A 23,433-nucleotide genomic window follows, 5' to 3' on the forward strand; every position below is an offset into this window, starting at 1 on the left:
CTTACCTGGCAGCTGACCTTGCCAGGAGCCCCTTTGGCAGCTGCCTCAGTGCCGGCTGCTCCTCCCCGACTCCTCACAGGCCTGGCTCCTCCTTGGGGGTCCTGACCAATGCTGGCTGTTTTCCTTATCAGCACCTCATCAGCAGAATCGGATTCTTATTGTCCTCTCAGACCTGAGGCTCTCTATACTGTCCCCATGCTGGACACACTGCAGCTGGCCCAGGCTGCCCTGGGGGGTCAGGCCGAGCAGCCCCACCACACACCTGCAGCCGGCTTCTCTTGAGCACATTTCGGGACTGACCCTGACGTCATCACTGCTTCCTCACCAGCAAGCGCCTGCTCAGGTGCCGCGCCCCGGCAGGGCCTGGACCCAAGGCTGCGGATGCTGTGTGGCCAACAGCTGGTCCCCAGGCCTCTCTGGGCCCTGTGGCTTCTTCTCTGCTAAGCACACCTTCCTAAGAAAGGGCCTGCATTCAGCAGAGACTGGCACGTGTAGGACAGGGCCTTGGCAGTGGCCCGGCCACTGAGTGCCCAGTGTATCACTGGCCAGCAAGAAGCCCTCCCAGGCAGACACCCAGAAGCTAGGGGTGGGGATGCCCAGCCCAAAGGACCCCCTGTCGGGAATGGCTGGGAGTCAGGCCCGAGCGGCTGGTGGGCTGTTCTCACACTCTGAGGCGAGCACCTCCTTCAAGAAACAGTCCACACCCACAGCCCCTGCGCCCCACCAGGCCAGGCCCTTGTGGTCTAGGCTCTCGCCGTGGGGGCAGCGGTGGGGAGCTTGGTCAGCTCAGCCGTCCTTGTCAGGGCAGGAGCGGGGCCAGGCTCTCCCTGTGACCCCACCGCCAGCACAGTGAGCGCATGCGGCAGACGCACAGTACACGTGCATAGTGATGAGGCAAGGCAAGCGACCGTCTCCAACACTGAGCTTCCTGAGACTAATAGCCTGTGAGAGCTGGCGCCACGCTGGAGTTGTGAGCCCTGGCCAGTGCACCTCACCCACTCACAGCACCAGGTAAGACGCCCAGCCTAGTGCTTCATTCACTCATTCCTATTTAACTGTTTTCACTAAACCCATTAAGAAAAACAATTGCCAGAATTGCTAGATTAAAATGTGTAACATGCAATCAGAGCAGAAGGTCAAGAAATGAAAACCCAGGCAGGACTCCTCATGATTATTTCACCGTCATGAATCACTCATTAGCAGATCTTTCTTGTCCTCCAAAGGAAGACCATACACAACTTCAAGAAGAGATTTTCACAGTCAATTTATATAACATAAATGTGTAAATTTGTTGTCTTCTGAGGACATCTGTAAACACGTAATTTTTCTCTTTATCAGTGCCTCTAAGAAACAATTCCTCCAGAATAGGCAGAATGAGCCTTATAGCAAAGCCATTTTTAAAAGAGGACATGTTGCTATTTAGGATTATAACTTATTAATTATATTTTAAATGAGTAGAAATGCTTTCAACATTAAGATTGCAAGTCAAGTATATGCTGAGTCTCTCCTCATTTGTGTATCAAACCCTGAAAGGATGGGGGAAACAGCAAATGTGAGAAGCAGCATGGCCTGTCCATGCCCTCACCACTGCTGACCTCGGAATCAAACCTGGAAGAGAAGGCTCCGCAGCCCCCTACACAGCCTGGGCCCAGGGAAGCGGCCTTGTGGGACCGTGAGAGAGCTGACGGCTTCACCTGAGGAGGTCTTCAACACCGCAGGAGGCGGGCGTCCAAGGAGGCAGCTAGGAGAGAGGACAAAGCAGGAACTCTGAAAATTGAGGCTGTAATTGTAAAAATGTAAAAGTTCACGTTATGTGTTGAATTTTAAAGTAGACACAACAAAACTGTGAATAATGAGCCATAAAAAGAGGCTGAGGGATTTTTCCTGAATGTCTGAAATCTAGATAGTGTAACAGTTAAAAGATATGAAAGGGAGATGAGATGTATGTTCACTCAGGCTCTCAAAGGAAAGAATGGAGAAATTACAGAGAAATCATTGGATAAAGAAGTAATTCTTGGGACTTCCCTGACAATAAATTAGTCCTCGGTGCCTTCCAAATGCTGAGCAGCATAAACAGGTCTCACTTAGGCACTAGTTGTAAAGAACGCGCCTGCCAATGCAGGTGAGTTCTATCCCTGGGTTCAGAAGATCCCCTGGAGGAGGGATAGGGAACCCACTCCAGTAATCTTGGGCTTCCCTGGTGGCTCAGATGATAAAGAATCTGCCTGCAATGCAAGAGACCTGGGTTTAATCCCTGAGTTGGGAAGATCGCCTGGAGAAGGGAAAGGCTACCCACTCCACTATTCTTGCCTGGAGAAACCCATGGACAGAGAAGCCTGGCAGACTACGTCTATGGGGTCACAAATAGTCAAACACAACTGAAGTGACTTAGCACCACACACACCTACCCCTAGACACTCTGGAGAGAAGTATCATAACATGAAACATAAGAGAAATCCTCAAAGCTACAGGAAAAAAATCCTATTTTCCACAAGAAGCAAAATCATGTAAAATCAGATTATTCTCATTGCTGGATACATGAAGAAAAGTGGGATAACATTTTTAAAGTGCCAAAAGAAGAGAATTTGGAATCCCAAATTGTAAATCTAGCCAATCTGTCATCCAGTGAAGGTTCAGACTCACTAGGAATCAGAAGTTCACTGCTCACTAGGTCTTTTTCACCAATTCTAGAGAACACACTCCAATAAAAAGAAAACGGAGTCCAACAGAAGCAATGAGATACGAAGTTATAGTAACAAATACATTAATAAAATGCTTCATTGCCTAAGTATATTACCTTTAAAAACTTTTAAAAACACATTTAGTATAAAATAAGATGATTTTTACAAACTTTTAAAAGCAAAAATCCCAGACAGTGGACAGGGCAGTAACAGATTGATGAGAGTGGAGGGAATTATGATTATGCTAATTTTATCTTCTATCTGTGGAGAATTTAAATACTTATTACTTTAGAAATTTTAGAAAAAGATATGTATTTGTATTAATAATATTAATATAAAGGCAAACACTAAAAGAATAGAAATACACTATGACTTTAAAACCTACAGAAGAATAAAGTTAAAAAGGAAACTAGATCAATATACAAAAAGGAGAGAAAAAACAAAGAAAAAAGTAAATAAAAAACATACTAGAAAATATAATAATATGGCTGAATTAAGTGCAAATATTTCTGAAATCATAAAAATTGTACACTGGACCAACCAATCAATTAAGAAACATTCCTCAGTGTAAACAAGAAAAAGGCAATATATGCATTCATTATAACACATTAAGCTCAAACAAAAGTGAAAAATTAAAAATAAAGGAATGGGCAAATATTACAAAAATGGAATCTGTCAGCACCATTAATACCAGGCAAAATTGCATTTAAGATAAAAAGTATTAAAAGGTATAAAAAAAATACTTCTGAAAGATTGAAGGAAGAGACACCCAAAAGATACGATTGTGAGCGTGTTGGAGGCCACATTGAAAAACACACAGTAAAACCTAAACTAAGGATGGAGATCCCTCACAATCACCATCACGGGTGGTGTGGGGGTGGTCCACAGACCTCTTGGGAACTGAGAGATGAGTCAGGGAAATACCAGAAGATGCCTGAAGTTTGAAGCACTTGGTTGATCAGCTTGATCTAAAAAATGACGCCTACACATAGAGATAGAGAACACTACACCCCAGAACACAGATGGCAAGAACCTCTCTACAGGACATGAAGCGCACGTGATCACAGAGGCTGTCTGGACACACCCCATGCAGCTCACTTTATAAACACTATGTCCCCTGACCTCCACCACTGACTCTGGAAATCAACAGCAAAAAGACATCTTCAAATGCTGCTCATCTAGAATGTCAGGCCACAGGTCAGGGAGGCCAGGTCCCACCCTCGTGCGGTTCCTGGTGCTGAGATAGGTGTGGGGTGTGGGACACCTACCTGGGTCAGTCCAGCAGAGAATGAAATGGGGGCAAAGCTGGGTGGCCACTGCTCAGGAGCCCACACACCCTCGCAGGCATCCATGGGCGGCTCAAGTGCTCCCACGTGCTGAGAGCACACCTGGTGGGGGGAGGTTCTGGGCGGCATCTCCCTAGGCCCACCAGATCCCACAAGCCCAGGAGGGTGCAGGAGCAGGGGTATGGCCCCCTCTCAAGCCTGCAGCCCCTCAGGGATCCCCCGTCACTGCATGCCTGAGGCAGTGAGAGACATAGCTGGGGTGTCCAGGCTGCTCTGCCTGGGGAAAAGCCCCCCCGAGAGAAGCACTCTTGCCTGGACACGAGAAGAGCCTCTGGGTGGTGTTCACGCCCCCTGAGGCCACGCCCATCCTGGGCAGTCACACTTAATGAGCAAGGGAGGATGGCAGCTAGGCCAGTTCAGCCCCCAAAGAGCAGCCTTCCCAGGGCACTGACCCAGGTGGCCTTGGGCCCACACTGCAGGTGGCATGTCCTTCTGTCCTGCTCTGCTTCCCTCCTCCTTCCACAGGTGTTACCCCAAATAACCAGCCTGCACCCAAAACATCATGGTCTCAGCCCAGCGGACCACAGGCTTCCAGGTGCTGGCTGGGAGCCGGAGCAAATGGCATCCTGCCGGTGGGACCCTGTGTCCAGCTACAGAAGCAAGGGGATGGTGAGTATGGTTAACTCCTCCTTGTTGGCATATAAATTTATCTCCATATGTGTTTGCCATTTCTTCCTTTCTTTCCCCCATCTCTTACTATCCATTGTAAGCAGTTTTCATAGTGATTAAGGCAACATCTCGATACTCAAGTCCCAGGCTGTCAAACGGGACTGTGGCTGCAGAGGAGGGGAGAGGACAGTCCGCTGGATGGACCCCCCAGGCACTGGGCCCCCTCCCCACGCTGGGCCCCTGCCCCCCACCCCCCGGCACTGCGCCATCCCTGGGACAGAGAGTCAACACGTTTATGGCTGAACACTCCTGATTCAGAAGAGAAACACACTCCAAGAGGCCTGTGTGGATGCCAGATCCACACTGAGCGGACTTCGGCAGTTTACCCAGGGTCAGCAGAGGGCTGACAGAGAGGAACTTGCTGGGGCTGTGGAGGCAGAAGTGGAGTAGCTGCGTGGCCCGGAGGTCGTCGGGTCAGAGGCAGAGGAGGGCACAGCAAAGGCGCTGGAGGCTCCAGTTGTCCTCACGCTTCCTCTCGACGTCCTGCAAATCTTCCCAGCTGCTGACCCCAAGGCCAGTGCCAGACGCTTGGCTGCCAACCACACAGAAGCTCAGCCTCCTCGGGTCTCCTTGGGTGTCCCCCTGATCCACAGCAGCCAGACATGTTCAGCTTCTCAGACAGACTGCCAGTGTTGTCCTCTGACCCCCGTTTCCTTCCCAGACTGGCTCCCTCAGCTCTGCCACACAGCCACAGCACATGCCTCACCCCAGGACACTGCCCCTCGGCCAGACCCCTCACTGAGGGGTCAGTCAGATAGTTATTGATATGGACACATAAACACAGACTGGATGACACTGTGCTAGGTGTCCACAGCCACAACACAGCCAGATGATATACTATTCAAGTGTTGTCATTTACTATGTTCATGGTCCAAAGAGTCTGCCATCACTATTTCTCCAAAACACCCCTTTTGATTTTATTGTAACCATCTACATATTATTGTTGCCCTATCTTTAAAAAGTTACTCAGATAAGCAAGTGTGGGTGAGGATGTAGAAAGACTGACACTCAGTCATCAATGTGAGAGTGTAAATTAGTACAATCCTGTGGAACCACCTGGTATTATCCAGGAAAATAAAACCTTTAGTAGGTGCCTATCTGATGATCCAGCAACTCTGCCCTGAGGTGTATACCCGTCAGATACCATGACGTGGGAGTGCTATTTTAATAGCCCAAAACTGGGAACCACACAGATGTTCATCATCAGCAAAGGGATAATTTGTGGTGTATATTCAGCAGTAAAGATCTACAACAGCAAGCACCAACAAGCGTAACTCTTACAAATATAATGGGGAAGAAGCCAGATATACATATTGTCTGACTCCAGTCATATAAAGTTCAAAATCAGGAAAAGCTAATCTATGGCTATTCAAGGTTGAGGGGGCAGGACATAGTGACAACGTGGAGAAGGGCAGGCTCCCTGAAACCAGGCGCTGATGACCCCACTGTTCTCACTGTAGAACTTCACTGAGTTTTGCACTTAGGATTTTGTATTCTTTTCTCCTCAAAACAAGTTGTTTTTTTTTCCTCAGAGTTACTCTATCCATATTTCATTTTTTCATTACATTTATCTTCATGTCCTAAAATATATGAGCTACATGTGTCTTATCATCCTTCTAGTAGTGTTTAGTCATAGCGGGCAACTACATCTGTGCAATCTCTTTATATCTTTCAGGCCAAAGGACACTGTGTTCTCAGGTTCTTATAGAAGTCTTTTGATGATGTTGGTGATGATGATGGTGGTGGTGGTGGTGAAGATAGTGATGGTGGTGATGGTGATTGATTGTAGCGAAGGTGATGGTGGTGATGATAGGATGATAATGATGATGGTGGTGGTGGTGATGATGGTGATAATGGTGGGATGATGTGATGATGGTGGTGGTAGTGAAGGTGGTGATGGTGATGATGATGAAGGTGGTGGTGGTGACAGTGACGATGATGGTAATAGTAGTGATGGTGGAGATGGTGATGATGGTGAAGGTGATGGTGGTGATGGTGGGATGATGTGATGATGGTGGTGATGCCAGTGATGATGGTGATAGTGGTGGTGAAAGTGATGATGTTGGTGGTGATGGTGGTGGTGATAATGATGGCAGGATGATGGTGATGGTGGTAGTGATAGTGGTGATGAAGGTAATGGTGGTGGTGAAGGTGATGGTGAAGATGGTGGGATGATGTGATGATGATGGTGGTGGTAGTGAAGGTGGTGACAGTGATGATGGTGATGGTGATGATCGTGGTGACGATGATGGTAATAGTAGTGATGGTGGAGATGGTGGTGATGGTGGTGGTGAAGGTGATGGTGGTGATGGTGATGATGGTGATGATGACAGTGATAGTGGTGGTGAAGGTGATGATGGTGGTGATGACAGGATGATGATGGTGATGGTGGTGGTGGTGATGATGGTGGTGATGGTGTGATGGTTGGTGTATGGTAGTGATGTGATGGTGGGTGGTGAAGTGATGGTGGTGATGGTGATGATGACAGTGATAGTGGTGGTGAAGGTGATGATGGTGGTGATGACAGGATGATGATGGTGATGGTGGTGGTGGTGATGATGGTGGGTGATGGTGGTGATGGTGGTGATGGTAGTGATGGTGATGGTGGTGGTTGAAGGTGATGGTGGTGATGGTGATGATGACAGTGATAGTGTGGTGAAGGTTGATGATGGTGGTGATGACAGGATGATGATGGTGATGGTGGTGGTGGTGATGATGGTGGTGATGGTGGTGATGGTGGTGATGGTAGTGATGGTGATGGTGGTGGTGGTGAAGGTGATGGTGGTGATGGTGATGATGACAGTGATAGTGGTGGTGAAGGTGATGATGGTGGTGATGACAGGATGATGATGGTGATGGTGGTGGTGGTGATGATGGTGGTGATGGTGGTGATGGTGATGATGACAGTGATAGTGGTGGTGAAGGTGATGATGGTGGTGATGGTGGTGATGGTGATGATGACAGTGATAGTGGTGGTGAAGGTGATGGTGGTGATGGTGATGATGACAGTGATAGTGGTGGTGAAGGTGATGATGGTGGTGATGACAGGATGATGGTGATGATGGTGGTGACATTGGTGATGGCAATGATGATATTTATCTCAGAAAATGTGACAAAAACAAATGAATTATATTAAAGCATGGATGATCAGATAAAAGATGTAATTAAAATCCAAAATATTAGTAATTTATGCCACAGTCCCAGTCCCAGATGGATTTCTGAAGTACGGTTTACACAAGTGACCCAAGGAGACCGGGGCACCCTCTTGGGCACCGTAGCATGCCCCTTGCCTGCTCTCAACCCTGTTTGTCAGAAGGACAGAGGGCTGGACAGAGCTTAAATGGTGCACCCTCTTGTTGTAAGTACATGAGAACTCATCCCTGGGGGTGGCTCTGTCAAACAGACGAGCGCACACCCACTTCGACAGCCAAGGTATGCCCCCTCACTTCCATCTCCCACTTGATCACCCAACGGCTGGGAAGGAAAGGTGAGGACAAGTCCAGAGTGATGGCCCCCAAAGCCCCCTGCTGCCTGCACTTCCCAGAGAGCAACAGGCCCCATTGTGGGGCCAGGCTCATTTACACGAGGAAGCGAGGCAGGTTTTGTCTGCAGTAAACACAAAGGGGAATGATCCGAGCCAGACCACAGACCACAGCGGCAGGGAACGCCTGCCGGAGCCACTGAGGAGCCACTGGTTCAGGACTACAGATGGGGTCTGCCACCTTCCTGAGGCTGGGTGCTGTCCTGACTCTGGCTGATTTCTCTGCTGTTTTGATCTTTGTCTGTGGGCAGGGATGCACCCATAGGTAGAGCACATGGCAGAAAGGAGGGCAATTGTTCTCACTCCCAGGATGTACTGAAGCGGGACTTACTGCAGTCAGGACAGCGGCCCACTTGCCCCTGCTCTCCAGGTCTTTGTCTTCCTCTATGAACCAAAAAAGTTAAGTAATTGATGATTTTTTTCTCCAGTTATCATGGAGGATCTCAGCAATGTTTCTGGTGATTTCAGAAATTTAGGGAAGGTAACTATCATTACTCGCTTGCTGCAAATCAGGGGAAATGGGTGTGTCACCTCCTTTAAAACAGAGCCATGGGACTTCCCATGGCTTCCTCTGGGAGGTCCAGAGGTTAAGACTTTGCCTTCCATTTCAGGGGGCGCAGGTTCGATTCCTGGTCAGGGAGCTAAGATCCCACATGCCTCCCAGCCAAAAAACCAAAACATAAATAGGAGCAATAAGCAACAAATTCAATAAAGACTTTAAAATGAAAAAGAAATTTAAAAGAAACGAAAAGAACAGACCCCAGCCAGCCATCAGAGCACCTCCTCCATGAAGCCTCCTGGCTGAGTCCATGCTGCCGCCTCTCTCGGGGACTCCATACAGAGACCACAGTCCCTCCCACAAGCACTGGGTCCACATGCCCATGGCCTGCAGGGATTCCATCGAGTCACAGCTCGGGGTTCCCACGGCTCCCCTCAGCAGTGACCCCGGGAGCCTGGGCCACCAACTGACCTCTCCCAGCCCAAAGCCACACAGGCCAGACATCTGTTTCTGGGAGAACGGGAGCAGCAACCTGAGCCTCCAGAGAAGCCAGAAGAGCTCCGGGAAGCAGCAAGTCTGGAGTCTGAGGACCAGGCCTGACTCACTGTGGCCTGGACCCAATAGCAGCCACGCTGGCTGTGGACATGGGCCACACCAGGCGCTGAAGCCACCATCACAGCAAGGTCAGCAGCGTGCCACGCCGCCCCGCAGAGCACGCAGACCACGACCTGGCCCGAAGTCCAAGACGGGGCCCAGGTGGACCCCAGTGGGGCCTAGGAGCAGGATGAGCACCCCCATGAGGGGCGGGATGTTGTCACTGCATCTAAGGGGATGCCGCTCTCTGGGGGTAACAAACTCCAGTGAGGGGCAGCCTGCTAAAAAGGCTAGCAGAGAGCATCCTGGGGGATGCTGTGGATGGGGGAGGGGATGGGACCCACCCCACCCTTCCTGTGGTGAGGGCGCGCGGACTGTCCTATCTGAGGACAGTCCTCCAATGTTGGGCCTCCACTGTCTGGGTCTCCTCGGCAGGAGAGTCTCCCCAGGAGGCGAGTACTTGTTCTGGGCACCCCCCCGGCCAGGACACACTCCCTCTCCCTCAGCCCTCCAGACTCCCCGCCCCACGCACCTTCCTTTCGCGTTTCTCCTCTCCCTGTAGCAACTGAACTCAGGGTCTGTGTGATTTACTTGAGGCACGTGGCAGCGTGGGGTCCGTGAGGACAGAGCTGAGCGGCTGGAGGGGACCCAGGGTCTGACTGTCACATCAGGACCAACACACAGCAGCCCTAACTCCGAGTCCCCTCCAGGGTGACAGTCTCAACACTGCCCCCGAAGCCACAATCTCCTCCCACATCCTCAAGAGCCGAACGCAAGGAAGCGCCTCAGCAGCTCTCACACCCCCAGGAATGACGCAGGAATGACGTGCCGCCTTGGTTCCCCTGGGCAGCACCGCCCATTTAGTAAGGCACAGACGGGGTGGGCCTCCCTGGGAGCTGCGCTGGGCAGATGCTGGTGGACAGCCATTCTCTGGACACCTGGTTACTTATTCTCTGAATGGCTGGAGGTTAGAGGAACGAGAGGCTGACAGGGTACATGGGCAGAAGCTCATGCCCTTGGCTTTGCAGTCCCCAAGGTCCCTGACCACCTATTCTCACCTGGTGCCTGCAGCTCCCGGCCCCCCATGGACCCTCACCGACCTCAACCCCTCCCGTATCCAAGGCCTACCACCAGGACGGGATCCACTCTCCATCTCCGTGGCTCCCTCCTGTCTTCCGTGCTGGCTCTCAAGTTCCCAGGAGCCCCTCCTGCCTCCTTTCTGAGGCCCTAACCCTCCTTTCTTCATAGTCCAGCATGACTGGGCTTGGCCCTAGACTCTCCTCAGGAGGATACTTTGGGGTTGATAATGAGGCTGCATGTCCAGCTGTGGTCCCGGGGCCGCCGGAGGCCCCTGCGTCCTCACCTCATGCGGCCCCGGGGCCGCCGGAAGCCCTCGCGCCCTCAGCTGCCTCCCAGGTCATGCCTCGAAGAGCCTGAGCACAGTCTCTGGGCTCTGTCTCCCGTCTCCTCCAGTGAAGCAGGGCAAGTATCCGCTCCCGGGAATCCTCCTTGGAGGCTTGGTGGTGGCTGCTCAGATGTGCCGACCCAGCTGCTCTGAACACAGACAGCACTGCTGCAGCTGGACTCGGGCCTGCCGTGTGAGCGCTGCACGGACTGCCGGGCCTCGCCCCTGCCCAGCCACGCCCGGGGGCGGGTTGTTTCTGTGCTGCCCTTGTGGCCACAGGCCCCACAGGCCCCACAGGCCAAGTGGGCCCCACAGGGCAGAGAGCCCCTTCCGCCCTCCTTCGTGTGAGCTGCTGGCTCCTCCATGGCCGGGAGTGGGGCACGCTGGCCTGTTGAGGGCTCCCTCCTCCACAGTGGCTGCACCACCCCTTGGGGACTGGGAGGGTTGAAATCCCCAGGTGGGAAAGGGAGCGTGGAGCTGCGTAGACCACGGAGGGTGTTGAGGACTTTGTGAGGAGGACTCGCGAGCCAGAGGGAGGCCCAGCGAGGCCACTGCCCAGACTGCAGCTACAGTGTAATTCACCAGGACCTTGGGCTGAACCCAACCACGTGCCCAAGTGTGAAAGGCCCAGCCTTATCGTTAAGCCACCTGGCCCACTGGAAAATCTCTTCTGCATTAATGCTGAGGAAAGACAAAACCAACTTGCTTTGGGAGCCGAGCCAGAGTCGAGCATACCGCCTGCCCCACTCCGGCAGACAGCTGCGTTCGTGAAGGATGCAGGCGATCTGAGCTCCACCCTTCCAGCCAAGACCCCTGCACCCACCAGGTAACAGTGAGACCTACACCCAAGGTGAGAAGAGCAGGAAACCTGACTCCCACCCCAGCCTGGCTGCCCCACACCAATCCCAGCCCTGAAAGCAAGTCAGGACCGCTGGCTGATTTCCCAGCCTCTGTGAGCAAAGGCTTGGATTTACTTTCCAATGAATTTCAAGGTATTTGCACAGACGTTGTATGTACACAGGTTCCAGAAGCAGTGGTGGAGCCCACTGGCCTCCAGGACTTGGTGTCTGTGAGGAGGCAAGGAGCCCACAGGTGAGCAGGAAGCATACCAACTTCTGCATAGGGGTGGGGTGGGAGCACCAGGATTCAGGGGCTGTGACCAGGATGATAACATGGGGGATGGGAGGATCCAGGGATTGAGGGAGGGGGCGACCAGGGTGACCTTGGAGCAGACAGATGCTTGTCACCCCCACCACCACCACCAGGCCCAGAGAGATGTGTGTGGCTGCCGTGGAGCGAGCTCTGAGGAAGCAGACAGCCCACAAAAATGTCTTTGTCCCTGAAGGCAAAGTTCCAAAGTTGACTGGGGTTGAAAATACAGATTAAAAACAGAAACCGTACCTGAAATCTATTAAGATTTAAAAAGCAATCACTTTATCTGCTCCCATTTTAATATGAGAAACACAGGTTTAACTCTGCAGGTTCATGCTCTCTGGAATGTGAGGACAGGACTAAGTCCTGACTCTCCACCCTGGTACCCCCTCTTCCCACTCATGTGTACATACAACCTGGGAGATCCCTCCTGCTCCAGAAAACTGACCACATCCTCTGAAGACCCCTCCACTACACAACTACTCTAGAGTATTGCAGCACAAGAATAACTCCTCCATTTTTTTTTTTTATCAGAAAACAAGAGAGGAAAAAATCAGTCAACTAAAATGTTTTATAGGACTTGTGCAATTTCAGTGAAATCTCGTGCAGAATTCTTCAATTCAGGGCCTTTTGCTAAATTCTGCTCAGCGTGAAGGAAAATAATTTCTCATTTGTGAAATCTTTGTCATTTCACTTTGTATTTCTTCATACTCCTCCTCCCACCTCCCCCTTAAAGCTACAAACTTGCTGTTTTCTTACAGGCAAAAGAGAAAAAAATACTACTTCATGAGCTTTTTAAAAGTCTTTTCTTTGTATATTCTTGCCTTCTTTGTCAAAGATAAGGTGTCCATAGGTGTATGGGTTTATCTCTGGGCTTTCTATCTTGTTCCACTGGTCTATATTTCTGGGTTTTTTTTAACCAGTACCATACTGTCTTGATGACTATAGCTTTGTAGTATAGTTTGAATTCAAGAAGGTTGATTCCTTCAGCTTAATTTTTCTTTCTCAAAATTGCTTTGGCTATTTTGGGCCTTTTGTGTTTCCATTATGTGAAAAATGCCATTGGTGATTTGATAAGGATTGCATTGAATCTGTAGATTGCTTTGGGTAGAGAAAAGACAGTCTCTTCAATAAGTGGTGCTGGGAAAAACTGGACAAATACATGTAAAAGGATGAAATTAGAACCCTTCCTAATACCATACACACACAAAAAAACCTCAAAATGGATTAAAGACTTAAATGTAAGGCCAGAAACTGTGAAACTCTTATAGGAAAACATAGGTAAAACACTCTGACATAAATTATAGCAATATCCTCCTTGACTCTAGAGTAATGGAAATAAAAACAAAAATAAATAAATGGGACCTAAATAAACTTAAAAACTTTTGCACAGCAAAGGAGACTATAAACAACATAAAAAGACAACCCTCAGAATGGGAGACAATAATTGCAAATGAAACAACTGACAAAGGATTAATCTCCAAGTTATGTAAGCGGCTCATGTAGCTCAATACGAGAAAAACAAACAACCCAATCAAAAAGTGGGGGGAAGACTTAGACATTTCTCCAAAGAAGACACACAGATGGCCAATAGACACATGAAAAGATGCTCAACATCACTCATCACTAGAGAAATGCAAATCAAAACTAATGAGTTGTCACCTCACACAGGTCAGAACGGTCATCTACAAACAATAAATGCTGGAGATAGTATGGAGAAAAGGGAACCCTCTTGCACTGTTGGTGGGAATGTAAACTGATACAGCCACTGTGGAGAACAGTACGAGAGCATGTGTGAGTGCTCAGTCACTTCAGTCCTGTCTGACTCTTTGCAGCACTATGAACTGTAGCCCACCAGGCTCTTCTGTCCATGAGATTTTCCTAGCAAGAATACTTGAGTGAGTTGCCATGACCTCCTCCAGGGGATCTTCCCAATCCAGGGATTAAACCCACTTCTTCTGTGCCTCATGCATTGTAAGCAGATTCTTTATAACTTAGCTATCAAGGAAGCCCCATGGAGACCAGTATGGAGATTCCTTTAAAAACTAGGAATAAAACTACCATATGACCCAGCAATCCCACTACTGGGCATATACCCTGAGAAAACCATAATTTAAAAAGACACATGTACACCCAATGCTCATTGCAACACTATTTACAATAGCCAGGACATGGAAGCAACCTAGATGTCCATTGATGAATGAATGGATAAAGCAGTTGTGGTACATATATACAATGGAATATTACTCAGGCATGAAAAGGAGCACAGTTGAGTCAATTCTAGTGAGGTGAATGAACCTAGAGTCTGTTTTACAGAGTGAATTAAGTCAGAAAGAGAAAAAAATTTTTTCATATGTTAACACATATACATGGAATCTAGAAAAATGGTACTGATAAACCTATTTGCAGGGCAGGAATAGAGACGGAGACAGAGAATAGACTTCAGACACAGCAGGGAAAGGAGAGGGTGAGATGAATGGAAACATACAGTGCCATATGCGAAACAGATAGCTAATGGGAAGTTGCTGCATTACACAGGAAGCTCAACACATCACTCCATGACAGTCTGGAATCGGGGTAGGGGGCTACGGAGGGCAGTTCAAGAGAGAGAGAACATATGCATACTTATGGCTGATTCACGTCATTATGTGGAAGAAGCCAACACAATATTGTAAGACAAATATCCTCCAATTAAGAATAAATTCTTTAAAAAGTCCCTCTCACATGGAAAGTATCTTCTCAACAAAGTTGCAAATCTGCATGAGACCATCCTGCTTCAGCCAACCTCTGCCTCCCATGCCTACCCTGTGGGAATGGCCTCCACACTGGTGTTGCCACTTGTCCCAAACACACAAACCCACTGCTTACAAAAGGTCTGCAGGCCACACCTAAAGTCATGAAGAAATTAAAGAACAAGCCTCTGGGTGGCTTGACCTTGGGGGTTTGGGGAGTCACCCGCAAACCATGAGCCATGAAGAAAGAGGGAGTTTTGTTCGATGACACTGACTTCAGACGTTTTCTCACCAGAGACCTTCTGACCCCGGCATGGGGAGACCCAGCATGGGTGTTCCCAGGTAGCTATCCATGTCCTGGCCCATGTGGGTACACAGGTTGGCTGTGTACCCACAGGAGCAGTCAGAGGGGCAGTCAGGGAGCTGCACTCAGCAACTGTGGGGACGGCAGTGTCCGAGATTTACTATGATGATGTCAGTGGCCATCGCGGACCATGAATCAGCATATGGGGATAGGGGAGGTGGACATCACAGAGCCAGCGGATCTGGGTGAGTCTGGGGCCTGGTGAGGAGAGACAGTCTTAGCAGAGCCACATGTGGACTCTTCCATGTACATGTGTGATGTGTGTACACCTGTGCTTAAGTTCTTGTGTGATCTGTACACAGCTTGTTAGTCGACGCTTAGGTCATTCTCAACTGCATTTACAAATCTGACTCATGAGAGAAAGGCCCTCTTCAGGGCTTCAGCCCCACGATGGTCAGGAATCTCTCTGGGGTGTCCTTATAGACAGCACAGAGAGAGAAGGTGTCTCTCTACCAGAACGCCTGTGTTCTGAAGAGAGGACAAACTGGGAATGAGAAGAGAAGGAAGGAAAGAAACACTAATTGAAGGAACAAGGGCTGAAAACCTCTGAAATTTGGCAAGAGGCATAAACCTACAGGGGAGGCCCAGGGGCTCAGGGTTTAAAAAAAATCTGCCTTCAATGAAGGAGACACAGTTTCAATTCCCGCGTCGGGAGGATCCCCTGGAGAAGAAAGTAGCAACCCACTCCAGTATTCGTGCCTGAGACATCCCATGGACAGAGGAGCCTGGTGGGCAATAGTCCACGGGATCACAAAGAGTCAGACACGACTGAGTGACTAACCACCACCAACAAATAAACCTACAGATAATGAAGATGAGCTAACCCAAACAGGACAAACTTAAAATCCACAGCAAAACACCTCATAATTAAACTTCCGAGAGCTAAAGACACAGAAAAAAAAAATCCTGATATCTGCCAGAGAAAAGCTGACATTCTCCTTTAGGGGAAAAATAGTTGGAATAACAGTGTATTTCTCATCTAACACCATGGAGTCTGGAAGGAAAGAGCCCAATATTTTACATGTTAAAAGGAAATGACTGTCAGTTCAGAATCCTATATAACTGAGAAATGTCTGTTAAAAATAAAGGGGAAACCAAGACATTCTCAGATTAAGGAAAACTAAGAGAAGTAGACCTATCCTAAAATAATGACAAAAGGACATTCCCTAAACAAAGTGGAAATGATGAAAAAAGAATTCGTGAACATCAGCAGGAAAGGAAGGACACAGAAAGTAAAAAGAGAGTAAAGTTAATACACTGTTTTTGTTGAAAAGACTGTCCTTTCTCTATTGAATGGTCTTGACACACTTGTCAAAATTCATTTGACCATACGTGTGGAAGTTTGTTTCTGAGCTTTCTATTCTATTCCATTGAGCTATATGTCTGTCCTTATGGGAATATCATGCTATTTTAATTACTATAGCACTGTAGTAAGTTTTGAAATCAAGAAGTATAAGTCCTCCACTTGCATTCTTTTTTAGCATGTTTTGGTTATTTGGGGTCCCCTGAGATGCTACATGAATTTTAGAATGGGCTTTTCTACTGCTTTAAAAAATGTTATTGAAATTTTGATAGGTGTTGCATTGAATCTGTAGATCACTTTAGGTAGTATTGACATTTGAACAGTATTAAGTCTTTCAATCCATGAACATGAAATACTTTTTTTTTTATGTCTTCTTTACCAATGCTTTTGTTTTTCTTTTACCAATGTTTTATAATTTTCATTGTACAAGCCTCTCACCTCTTTGGTTAATTCCTAAGTAGTTTATTCTTTGGATGCTACTGTAAATAGAATTGTTGTTATTTCCTTTACAGATTGTTTATTGCTTGTGTATAGAAATGTGAATGATTTATGTGCTGACTTTGCATCTTGTGACTTTGCTGAGTTTGTCTATTAGTTGTAATAATCTTTTTGTGTAATCTTTAGGGTTTTCTACACATAAAATCATATCATCCACCAACAGATAATTGTACTTCTTCCTTTCCAGTATGGATTCCTTTCATCTCTTTTTCTTGCCTAATTGCTCTGGCTAGAACTTCCAGTACAAAAGCAGGCATCCTTGATTTGTTCCTGGTGTTAGTAGAAATCTTTTCAGGTTTTCACCATGGATGACGTTCACTATGGGGTTTTCATATATGGCTTTTATTATATTGAGGTACTTTTATCTGTCCCCTATGGGCACTGAGTTTTGTCAAATGCTTTTTCTTCATCAAATGTGTTGGATAATGCAGTTTTTTTTATCTTTATTCATATGGAATAGTAAACATTGACCAATTTTTGTATGTTGAACCATTCAGTTCAGTCACTCAGTCGTGTCCGACTCTTTGCGACCCCATGAACTGCAGCATGCCAGGCCTCCCTGTCCATCACCAACTCCTGAAGTTTACCCAAACTCATGTCCATTGAGTCGGTGATGCCATCCAACCATCTCAGCCTCTGTTGTCCCCTTCTCCTCCTGCCTTCAATCTTTCCGAACATCAGGGTCTTTTCAAATGAGTCAGCTCTTCGCATCAGGTGGCCAAAACATTGGAGTTTCAGCTTCAACATCAGTCCTTCCAATGAACACCCAGGACTGATCTCCTTTAGGATGGACTGGTTGGATCTCCTTGCAGTCCAAGGGACTCTCAAGAGTCTTCTCCAACATCACAGTTCAAAAGCATCAATTCTTCAGCTCTCAGCTTTCTTTATGGTCCAATTCTCATGTCCATACATGACTACTGGAAAAACCATAGCCTTCACTAGACGGACCTTTGTTGACAAAGTAATGTCCCTGATTTTTAATATGCTATCTAGGTTGGTCATAACTTGCCTTCCAAGGAGTAAGTGTCTTTTAATTTCATGGCTGCAATCACCATCTGCAGTGATTTTGGAGCCCCAAAAACATAAAATTGAACCATTATTGCATTCCAAAAATATAACCCACTTGATTGTGGTGCATGTTCCTTAGAGTGAAAGTGAAAGCTGCTCAGTTGTGTCTTACTCTTTGTGACCCCATGGATCATACAGTCCATAAAAGTCTCCAGGCCAGAATACTGGAGTGGGTAGCCTTTCTCTTCTCCAGGAGATCTTCCCAACTCAGGGATGGAGCCCGGGTCTCCCGCACTGCAGGCAGATTCTTTACCAGCTGAGCCCACACGTCCCTTATAACATGCTGCAAACTTCTGTCTGTTAGTGTTCTGTTGAGAATGTTCGCATCAATAGTTATAGGGATATTGGTCTGTACTTTTCTTTTCTTGTGGTGTCTTTGTCTTGCTTTGGTGCCAGCAGGCCTCATTGAATGAGTTAAGAAGTGTCCCCACCTCTTCAATATTTTTGAAAAGTTTAAGAAGGATTGAAAGTAGTTCTTTAAATATTCAGTAGAATTCACCAGTGAAGTGGTCAAGTTCATAGTTTTCCTTTGTTGGAAGATATTTTATTACTGATTTAATTTCTTTACTGGTTACAGGTATATTCAGATTTTCTATTTCTTTGTGATTTAGTTTTGGCAGGTTTTTGTACTTCTTGGAATTTGTCCATCTCATCTAGATTATTAGTTTGTTGGTATATGACTATTCCTCGTACTTTCTTACAGTTCTTGTTTATGTAGAATCATTAGTAATGTCTCCACTCTCTTTTTTATTTTAATAATTTGAGTCTTCTCTCCTTTTTTTCTTTGTTCATCCACCTTAAAGTTGTCAATTTTATCTTTTGGAAAAACCAAATTTAGTTTTATTGATCTTCTTTATTGTTTTCCTAATTTGTATTATATTTACCTCTGCTCTAATCTTTATTATTTCTCACCTTCTGCTAACTTTGGATTTTGTTTGTTCCTCTTTTTCTAGATGCTTAATTTGTAAATTTAGGCTAATTGCTTGAGATCTGTTTTGCCTTTCAATAAAACATTCGTGAGCACTACTTTCATTGCCTCCCATGAGTTTGTTGAGTTTTTGTTCTCATTTGTCTCTAAGTACTTTCTATTTCTCTTTTTATTTTATCTGTTGACTCATGGGATGTTTAAAAATGTGTTGTTTACTTTTGTGAATCTTTCAGTTTTCCCTTTGTTATTGATTTTTAATTTTATTCTATTGTGGTCAGAGAATATACTTTGTATGATATCTATCTTTCTAAATCTGTTAAACTGTAGCCTAACATACAGTCTATCCTGGAAAATGTCCATGTGTACTTCAGAACATGTTTTTTTCTGTTTGTTGGGTAGAGTTTCTGTATATGTCTGTTAGATCTAGTTGGTTTATTGTGTTGCTTAAATTTCCTATTTCCTTACTTTCCTTCTATCTGGTTGTTCTATCCACTATTGTTAGTGGGATAGTAAAACTTCCAGTTATTGTTGTAGAACTATTTCTCCTTCAATTCTGTCACTTTTTGCTTCATATATTTTTATTGTTTGTCATTAAGTACATAAATGTTTGTAGTTATTAAACCTTCTGCTATATTGAACATTTAATTAATATATAATACCCATCTTTGTCTCTTTTTTTAAGTCTATTTTGTCTGAGATTAGTAAAGCCACTCCTGCTCTGTTTTTGTTACTGTCTGTATGGAATATCTTTGCCCATCCTTTATATTCAACTTGTGTGTGTCTTTGGTTCTCAAGTGAGTCTATTGTAGACAGCAAACAGTAGATCATATGTGTTTATCTATCCTGCCAATCTCTGTCTTTTCATTTTCATTTCTTTAATCCATTTATGTTTACAGTAATTACTGATAAGGAGGGACTTAGTTTTGTCATTGTATTATTTTTCTCTATATGCCGTATTGCTTTTTGTCCCTTATTTCCTGTATTCCTGTCTTCTTTTGTGTTTAGTTTATCTTTTGTAATAAACATCTAAGATCCTTTCTGATTTCTTTTTGTGTATATGCTAGGGTTATTTTCTTCATGGCCACCACAATGATTTCATTTAATAATCTAAAGTTGTAATACTCTGAATTTGTATAAGCTTAACTTCACTAACATAGAAAAACTACTCCTTTACAGCTCCATCCCACCTATTTTTGTTGTTGATGTTGCAAAATTAGATCTTTATACATTGTGTGTCCCAAAACATAAAGCAATTGTTCTTTTAAAGGCATTAGACTCTTAAATTATGTAAAAAATAAGATTTGGAGTTACAAATGAAAGCTATAGTAATGAAAGCTTTTACACTAATAGTTGGTTTTCTTTAGTCTTTGGTGTTAGTCCTTTACATCAGGTAGAAAACAAAAATGTTCAATTATCGGCCATTGTTTCAATAATATTACCTTTCATAATTGCATATATATATATATATATATATACCTTTATTAGGGCTTCCCTGGTAGCTCAGTTGGTAAAGAAACTGCCTTCAATGCAGGAGGCCCCAATTCGATTCCTGGGTTGGGAAGATCCCCTGGAAAAGGGATAAGGTACCGACTACAGTATTATTGGGCTTCCCTGCTGGGTCAGATAGTAAAGTATCTGCCTGCAATGTGGGAGACCTGGATTCAATCCCTGGGTTGGGAAGATCCTCTGGAGGAGGGCATGGCAACCCACTTCAATATTCTTGCCTGGAGAATCCCCATGGACAGAGGAGACTGGAGGGCTATAGTCCATGGGATAACACGGAGTCAGACATGACTGAATGACTAAGCACAACACAACACAACACAGCATACACCTTTATTAAGGTCATTATTTCTCTGTATGATTTTGAGATCTGGTCTATATCCTTTGTGTCACTCTGTAGGAACCCCTTGAGCATTTCCCACAACAAGCTCCATCGGCTTTTGTTTATCTGGGAATGTCTTAATTTCTCACTCACTTTTGAAGAAGTTTTGCTAGAACATAGAATTCTTGGTCAGCAGGGTTTTTTTCTTTCAGCATTTTGAATGCCTCTGCCCATTGTTTCTGGTCTTCAAAGCTTTGACGAGAAATATGATGAGAATATCTAACTGGGGATCCTTTGTGTGTGGTGATTCGCTTCTCGCTGGCTGTTTTCTAGACTCTGTCTTTGTCTTTTGAAACTGACTATAACATGTCTCACTGTGGGTCTCTTTGAGTTCATTTTACTTGAAGTTCATTGAGCTTCCTGATGTTTATATTCATGTCTTCCATCTAATTTGGGAGATCAGTCATTATTTCTTCAAATCGCTCTTTGCCCCTTTCTTTCTCCCACAAGTCCCTTAGATCTGTTAGCTTTTCTTCAATCTTTTTTCTTTCAGTTCCTCAGACTCAGTAATTTCTATTGTCTATCTTCAAATTTGCTTATTCTTCCTTCCACCTGCTCAGATCTGCCTTTGAATCCCTCTGGTGAATTTTTAATTTCAGTTACTGAACTTTCTAGTCCAGAATTTCTTTAGCAGTTCTCTTTAGATTTTCTATCTCTTTATTGATCATTCCATTTTGTTAACATATTGTTTTCTTGACTTTATCCACATATTTTTTTTTTAGTTCTTTGAGCATATCTAACAGTTGTTTTTTGACAACAGTTGTTTGTCTAATATATCTGCCATTAGATCTTTATCAGGGACAGTTTCTATTGAATTTCTTTTTTCTTTGAATGAGCCATATTTTTTCTTTGTATACCTTTTAGTTTTTTGTTGAAAACTGGAGACTTGAATTTAATAGTGTGGAACATTTGGAAATCGGATTTTCCCCTTTCCCCAAAATTTGCTGGATTCTGTTACTATTTTTGTTGTTTTTGCTTCTCTGTCATATGCTGTCTCTTTGATAAGAATCAGCCTAAGACATAAACTTAATGTGTTTTCTTTTGTGTTTTCTGAACTTTTCCCCGGGCATGCATGGGCACTTTCTATTTTTCCCTGTAAATGCAGTTGTTTTTTTTTTTTAAATGTCCTAGTTTCTAATGGAGGACTCACAAACAAGATGGCAGAGTAGAAGGATGTGGTCTATCTTCTCCTGTGAGAACACTAAAATCTCAACTAGCTGCTGAACAACCATCAGCAGGAGAATATTGGATCCCACCAATAAAAGATACCCCGTGTCCAAGGGCAAAGGTGAAGTCCCAACAAGATGGTAGGAAGGGTGCAATTGTGTTTAGAATCAAACCTCATAATCACCAGAGATGCTCAGAGGGTGCAAACAAAACCTTGTGCACACCAACAAGGTTTTCTATGATCCAACAGATGTATCCAACATTCATTGGATCATAGAAAAAGCAAGAGAATTCCGGAAAAATACCTACTTCTGCTTCATTGACTACACTAAAGTCTTTACATGGATCACAACATATTGTGGGAAATTCTTCAAGAGATGGGAATACCATACCACCCTACCTGCCTCCTCCTGCCTCTAATACCAGACCACCTTACCTGCCTTCTTGACCTGTATGCAGGTCAAGAAGCAACAGTTAGAATCAGACTTGAAACAATGGATTGGTTCCAAGTTGGGAAAGGAGTACCTCAAGGCTGTATATTGTTACCCTGCTTATTTAACTTTTATGCAGAGTACATCATGAGAAATTCTGGGCTGGATGAAGCACAAGCTGGAATCAAGATTGCTGGGAGGAATATCAGTAATCTCAGATATGCAGATGACACCACCCTTATGGCAGAAAGCAAAGAGGAACTAAACAGCCTCTTGATGAAAGTGAAAGAGGAGAATGAAAGGCTGGTTTGAAACTCAGCATTCAAAAAACTAAGATCATGGCAGCCAGTCCCATCACTTCATAGCAAATAGATGGGGAAGCAATGGAAACAGTGACAGACTTGATTTTCTTGGGCTCTAAAATCACTGCAGATGGTAACTGCAGCCATGATATTAAAAGATGCTTGTTCCTTGGAAGAAAAGATCTGACAAATCTAGACAGCATATTAAAAAGCAGAGACATTACTTTGCCAACAAAGGTCCGTCTAGTCAAGGCTATGGTTTTTTCAGTAGTCACGTATGGATGTGAGAGTTGGACTGTAAAGAAAGCTGAGTGCCGAAGAATTGATGCTTTTGAACTGTGATGTTGGAGAAGAGTCTTGAGTCTGCAAAGAGATCAAACATTTATGATTTTCTTTAAGATTGACTGGTTTGATATCCTTGCAGTCCAAGGGACTCTCAAGAATCTTCTCCAATACCACAGTTCAAAAGCATCAATTGTTTGGTGCTCTGCCTTCTTTATTGTCCAGCTCTCACATCCGTACATGACACAGGAAAGATCATAGTCTTGGCTATGTCGACCTTTGTCAGCAAAGTGATGTCTTTGCTTTTTAACATACTGACTAGGTTTGTCATAGCTTTCTTGCCAGGAAGCGATCATTTTCTAATTCCATGACTGCAGGCACCATCCACAGTGATTTTAAAGTCCAAGAAGAGGAAATCTGTCACTGCTTCCTCTTTTTCCCCTTCTATTTGTCATGAAGTGATGGAACTGGCAGCTATGATCTTAGTTTTTAATATTGAGTTTTAAGCTGGCTTATTCACTCTCCTTTACCCTCATCAAGAGGCTCTTTAGTTCAGACTTCCCATCAGCTGTAATAAATGTGAACA

This window comes from Cervus canadensis, chromosome 33 (assembly GCF_019320065.1).
Source record: "Cervus canadensis isolate Bull #8, Minnesota chromosome 33, ASM1932006v1, whole genome shotgun sequence".
Lineage (NCBI taxonomy): Eukaryota > Metazoa > Chordata > Mammalia > Artiodactyla > Cervidae > Cervus > Cervus canadensis.